Source organism: Arvicanthis niloticus, unplaced genomic scaffold (genome assembly GCF_011762505.2).
Source record: "Arvicanthis niloticus isolate mArvNil1 unplaced genomic scaffold, mArvNil1.pat.X S10, whole genome shotgun sequence".
NCBI lineage: Eukaryota > Metazoa > Chordata > Mammalia > Rodentia > Muridae > Arvicanthis > Arvicanthis niloticus.
In genome coordinates this window covers 1,080,989-1,087,522 of record NW_023044982.1, presented here as the reverse complement: position 1 = coordinate 1,087,522, position 6,534 = coordinate 1,080,989, and the positions used below count along the sequence as shown (strand labels likewise).

Below are 6,534 nucleotides of genomic sequence, written 5' to 3'. Positions count from 1 at the left end.
ATAACAGTATAATTATATGACAATAATAATATGCACAATAAATATAATGTAACAATGCTATGATACTACATAATAAAAGAGGTGCTGACCTGTAGAAAGTGATGCCCATCCAAACCTCTCAATAAACGTTCACTGCACCAAAAAGAAAAAAAAGAAAAATTGATATCTATTAGCTCAGGCTGTCCTCAATCTTGTGTGTAGCTGAAGATGACTTTGAACAGACCTGTGTGGCATGTTCCCACCTCGGCCTTCTCAAACTGCCACAGCTGATGACTGACAGAACATCAGGCTCAGCCTTGAACTCCAGAACACATTCATAGTTGTGGGCATATTTGTCGCGGCCTGTACTGCCCGGCTTTGTGGGCCAAAATGTTGCTGCCTGCTCCGCTCCATGCTTGGTGGCCACTGTGTCTTGGCCCAAGCTGCTGCTCCGGTCCGAGGGTCAGAGGAGAGAGAGAGAGACGGGGGGGGGGGGATAAAGGGGAAGAGACACGAAGAATGGAGACAAGACAGAAAGTCTGATCAAGTCTCTTTTATTGAAGGGAATTCTGAGGTATTTATAGGCTTTTGCCACGTGCCTTGTAGGCGCCTGGATACCACGTGCCTTGCAGGTGTTGATATGACGTAATCCTTACAGGCATCTATAGCGTGGACAGCACGTGCGCCTTACAAGCATGTATGGCATAGATAGCACGTGGACAGCACGTGAACTGCAATGCCTTGCAGGCGTGACTACCACGTGCACCTTGCAGCTGGGGGCAGTAAACAGCAAAACAAGCTATGTGGGATAAACAATATATTTATCAGAGTGTGCTTCAGCTGTTATAGGCTTTTGACAACCAAGTCTTTCATCAGGGTATATGGTTCCAGATGGCTGCAAAGTTGATCTAGCCACTTTGTACTAAAGACGGCTCCCAACAAATATTAACTCCCGGTTTATTTTTTTCTAAAGTTTTCTCTATATCAGGTCCAGATTAAGCCCTGACTTAATTCGTACTCTGAACAATGTGGGTCACTTATGAATACAATTCAGCCAGCTGTGCTGGATCAAAACTGTAATCTTCTCAAGGAAGAAGAGGCAGGAGGATTGCTGAGAGTCCAATCACAGAAGTAAATTACAAATCAAGTATATAAAAATAAGCAAATAATTGAATGAATTTTTTAAAAGTTAATGAATCAATGTTGTGACAAGAATTCAACCACGGGGCCGGGCGGTGGTGGCGCACGCCTTTAATCCCAGCACTTGGGAGGCAGAGGCAGGCAGATTTCTGAGTTCGAGGCCACCCTGGTCTACAGAGTGAGTTCCAGGACAGCCAGGGCTACACAGAGAAACCCTGTCTTGAAAAACCAAAAAAAAAAAAAAAAAAAAAAAGAGTGAGTTTGAGTCCAGCCTGGACTACATAGCCAGCTGTGGGCTACATAGTGAAACTCTGTATAAGTAGAAACAAGCTGCTAAAAGACAGACAGGACCCCCACTACATACATGCAGTATGCTCTATGCTCCAAAGTGGTATGACATAGCTAGGCTCCCCAAGGTTGGCTCTAAAACTTTGGAAATAAAAAGTAAGCTGAATGTGGTAGTGAATTCTTTTACTCCTAGCACTTGGGAAGGCAGAAACAGGTAGATCTCTAACTTCAATGGCAGCCTGGTCGACAAGTCAGCTCCTGGACAACCAGGGCTGTTACCCAGAGACAGTCTTGAAAAATGATGAAAAGAAAGAGGGAGACAGACAGACAGACAGAGAAGCAATTTGCCCATTTCATAAATTCTTCCCTGTCTTTGCCAGACAAGATCAATTTATTGAAAGAAGAATATGGGTTAATTCAGTATGTAGCTTATTTCCATCTTCTCTGAAAGGTGGTTAATATTGTTTCTGCTATAAGGAATGGGGCTCTGTTTTTTTTTTTTCCTGGATGCTGCTTTCCAAAATTAGATGGGGATTAGAGTTTGGAACTGGATGGGACAATGGTGAACAAATGATTGAGAGAGGCTCCACATGCTGCCCATATGGGGAGTTTGCTTTTGAGACCACCAAATAGTGAGTGAAATAAAATTCAAGTCTTCATCATGGCCACCGTGGAGACAGATGCTTACTGTGAGGAGGTAAAAGCCTTGTGGTTTTTTTGTTTTGTTTTTTAGGTTTTTCAAGACAGGGTTTCTCTGTGTAGCCCTTCCTGTCCTGGAACTCACTCAGTATACCAGGCTGGCCTCAAACTCAGAAATCAGCCTGCTTCTGCCTCCCAAGTGCTGGGATTAAAGGCATGTGCCACCACTGCTGGGAGTTAAAAGCCTCCTAAGAAAAACCCTGAAAATACATTCTCTCCTAAATTTTTCCCAAGGATTATCTCCCTATACTTTGGACTTTGAAGACCCACCCATACTCCTGCAGCTGGCTGCACAGAGCATTGTGAGGAAGAAGGTGCTGACCATCTCTATCCTGTAGGACCTAAGAAGGAAGCTCTTACCACCACTGTTCAAGGAGGCTGACACTCAGAGAAAAGCAAAGACAATTAAGATCCTGGTGGAATACTGGCCCTACCTTGGCCTTCTTGTTGGGTTGCTGATAAGACCAACTTCCAAGCTATACTGAATGGAGTTGGCCCATGGCTGAAACAGAAGTAAGCCCCAGGTAAGCCAAATACCAGGTAGGGAAATCTGGACTTAGAAGAATGAGGTAAAAGGTAGATCAGAGGCTTTGGGTGGTATCTTAGAGGCCTACAGGAGCCTGGAAAACTTTTGAGTCCTTGTAGCAAATTAAATATTAGATACAGGTTGGTGCAGATGTCCCTGTGTCTCCACCAGGTAATAGAAATAGGAGCTGACATGCCGGGAGGTGGTGGCACATACCTTTAGTCTTAGCACTTGGGAGACAGAGGCAAGTATATCTCTGAATTTGAGGCCAGCCTAGTCTATAGAGCTATAGAGGCAGGGATACACACAGAGAAATCCTGTCTTAAAAACAAACATAAAGAAATAGAAGCTGGCAGAAATCCAAGGCAACTGAGTGGAGAGAAACGAGACTGGTCTCCAGATGCAGCTCATGCACAGTGCCCTTGCTTGGCAAGCTAGAGGTGGTTCTATTGGAGACCCAGCACCGAAGATCATGAGTATATAGAAGACAGCAAGACAGCAGAACAGGGGACAAATAGCATCAGAGATGATGAAAAAAGTGTAGTGTCTCAATTTCTCTTCAGACCCATCTCCTGTTTTATTCATAGAATGGGGAAGCTTCAGGTAGTTCCCTTGAAGAATTGATACCATGACTCCTGAGATTTTCAGGCCAGTGGAGACCAATGGGTAGAAACTATGCTTGAGAACCCATGAAGGAGGCAGTATATGAAAGTGTTTAGTGACCTTTCCTTTAAATCTTCTCAGCGTGAAGATAAACACCAAACACATTTGTTGCAGTGGGCAAAGGACAGAGAGGGTTTCCTGCATCTGTGCTCTGAGAAGTTGATTGGATCATTAGAAGTAGCCAAGGAAAATAGCAGTAGTCCAAACTCCCTAATGTCTCCTTAACACCATCTTCCTTGTGCCATGAGAGCTAAGTGGTGGAAGAAGAGAATGAACAGGCTGAAGCACAAGAGCAGAAAGATGAGGCAGAGGTCTGAGTAAAACCAGCTTGTGCACCCACAAAATCTGCAGGAACAGAAGTAAGGGATGAAGGCCGGGACACTGGAACAAGTTGTTGGACTATAGGCTGCTATTGGTAAAAATTCTCAGTAGACCTGGAATGTCACCACCTCACTGAGATCACCTGCGAAAATGACTGCCTTTCTTACAAACAAAATAGTCCTGCTGGCCCTCTATCCCGGACTTCTGGCATTCTGGACTAGTGCTGTTCTCTCTTGAGGCCAAGTGTAACTCATGTAAAATAAATCTTCTTGCTGTCAGCTGAAGAATCAAACAAAGGTGCCCAAGGTCAGGAAGGTGATAAAAATTGTACAACCAGAGTTCATCAAGGAGTTGGAACTGAATACAGTGGGGAATCTGTCTGAATTGGCAAAACTTGTTCCTTGCCATCAGCAACATAAAAAATCTTCACAAACTCATGCTAGTACAGTATGCATCTTTGGAAGAAGTACTTACACACCCTTGGAGGAGAGGAATGTCACTGAGATGATTTCTCTGTTCCCAAAACACAGCTATTTCCAGCATCTCACTATTGTTGCGGTAAATCTTTTGCCCACAGGGAGTCCATAGAATAAAGACACAAGTCAATAAATATCAAATGAATGCTGCATGCCTAGATTGGGCAGATTTACCATTAAAATACACTATTTCCCCGGCTATGAGAGCTCTTAACAACTTGCGGTTTCCTAGGTCAAGGCCTTCTTCGTCTTCTCATCCTCCACCAACTGCCCTCTGCTTCGACCAACTGCCAACTCTGCTGCCTCTCCCTCCTCTCCTTTTTTCCTGCCTCTGTCTCCTCCCACTCCTCTTCTACTGCCCAATCACTGGCTGTAGCCTTTATTTAACAAATTTGATTGGACAGAAGGTTTACAAGATTCACTCCTCCTTCGCAGCCCCTCCCAGGAGTGGAGTTACCATGACAACAAGAGGCTAGGGCTATCCACCACATTTCCCCCCTTTTGTCCAATAATAAAATTTTTTTTTCTTTTCACATATTAATTGAACACTAACTATATTACCATGTTGTGATTGTTAAAGTACAAGATAAACCTAACACCCAGTCCATCATTTTTGTTAACTAAATAGAACCTTTGCCATCTCTCTCAATTAAAAAACTTAGTTCTGAACCTGGCTTATGTCCTGTCTTCAGAACGAATAGCATCTAAAAACCATCCTCTTAAAGTAAATAGCCTGGGTTGGCTGTGAGATTATAAATCTTCAACCCCATCAGAAATCCAGAATGACTCAGTTAAATAAAGATATGGGAAGCACAAAGCATGGCTTCTAAAACTCAACCAATTTAAATAGACCACTGAACATCTAGACAGTTCCTTATTTCAAAATGTTGGAGCATCTGGTCTTCAGCCTTCTGGCCCAGGATCATCTGACAGACCTAGTAATGCAGAATTACTAAGGACTGATTACTCTGTCTTGGCAGATATAATCAGTTGACTATTCTGCAAGTGTGTTTCTTTTTTTGCACACTATTTCGTCTGTAGATGAAAAGAGGCAATTCTTGCCTAGGGGCTGTCATACCACAACTGGTGTAACTCCAAAGATGCTCAATTTCTTCTTAGAATCCAAGACTGGGAAGCTGTCAGGATCAGATAGGTCTCCAATAAAATAAATGTTTATATAAGAATGTTTGTAATGTCAATTCTATGGATTTCTAACGTTTTTGAAAATCAACTATGTAAGGCAATCTGAACAGTTGTCTGTTAATTCCTTTCCACTAATTTTTTTTTTAATTAAAAAGGACTGGGTCTAAGCCTTGTATTTCTAAATAAGATATATAGGTACAATGCCTACATGAGAGTAATATATTAATATAAATTCCATATCAATGTAAGAGATTATAATTTCAACCTTGTAATTATTATAAAGATTTCTTACCAATGTAAGATATACTTATTTTTTTTTAAACTGGGTCTAAGCTTTGTATTTCTGTATGAGTTATACAGGCACAATGCCTATATAAGAGTAAAATATTAATCCCACTTAATTCCTGAGATTTAGCTCTCTAATTCCCTTCCTGTCTGAAGCTACATTTGTAAAGTATTCCTTAAATTACAACACATGTATAATTTACAAAGTAACCAGAACCATCCACCCCAACATAAGGAACTGGGGAGATGATCTCCTTTTGTCTGCTTCCAGCTGAATTGGGGCGAAGAATTCCCATCTGGGGGCCCAAAGGGAAACAGGAAAATTGGCTTAGTCAAAGGAGAGCTAGCTGGCATCCTTTGCCTTGAAGTCACTGTGTACTGAGAAAGTTCATAGCAAAGCTGACGCCATAACTGTTACAGTCAGAAAGGCTGGACAGGCAAGCTAGATGTTCTGGAAAAGTTCTGGAAGCAAGTCCTTAAAAGAAGTGGCTTCGATGCAGTTGCAGTAGAATCAAGCACGAAGCTGGAATAGGAGGTCCTAGAGACTCAGAATCCCTGAGTATAAATCATGCTAGGGCTGAGTTTCTCTTCTTTCATCCTGTAACATATAAAACTTAAAAGCAACAGGTAGTTTTATAAAAACATTCACGTGGAACATGTAGGGCACACAGCTTTGTCAATGAAGATCAATAAAGAAAGGCCACTGCCCTCTTCAGGTTAGTTTGATTACTTAATCAAACTATATATAACTTATATACATGCCCTCATAAAGGATGGCATGTATTAGGTCATGAGAAATTATTACCCAATTAAATGTTCTTGGCTTTGTATTGACATTTTAGTCCCAGCCAGTTAAGTCCATATAAGAGACATAACACCATATATACATCACCCATTTGGTTGGTTGAGTTAGTCTCCCTTTTCTTCTGTGTCGACTAGTGCTTCAGGGGGTCTCCCTTTGTCATTTCTGATCTTTATCATTTTGGAAGGAACCCACAGCTTTTCTTTTCCTGT

General features: G+C 42.0%; 1 pseudogene; it reads left to right on the top strand.

Moving 5' to 3' along the window:
- Positions 1–1,490: 1,490 nt before the first annotated feature.
- LOC143433771 (preferentially expressed antigen in melanoma-like protein 7) lies at positions 1,491–4,204 on the top strand (annotated as a pseudogene).
- The last annotated feature ends 2,330 nt before the right edge of the window (positions 4,205–6,534 follow it).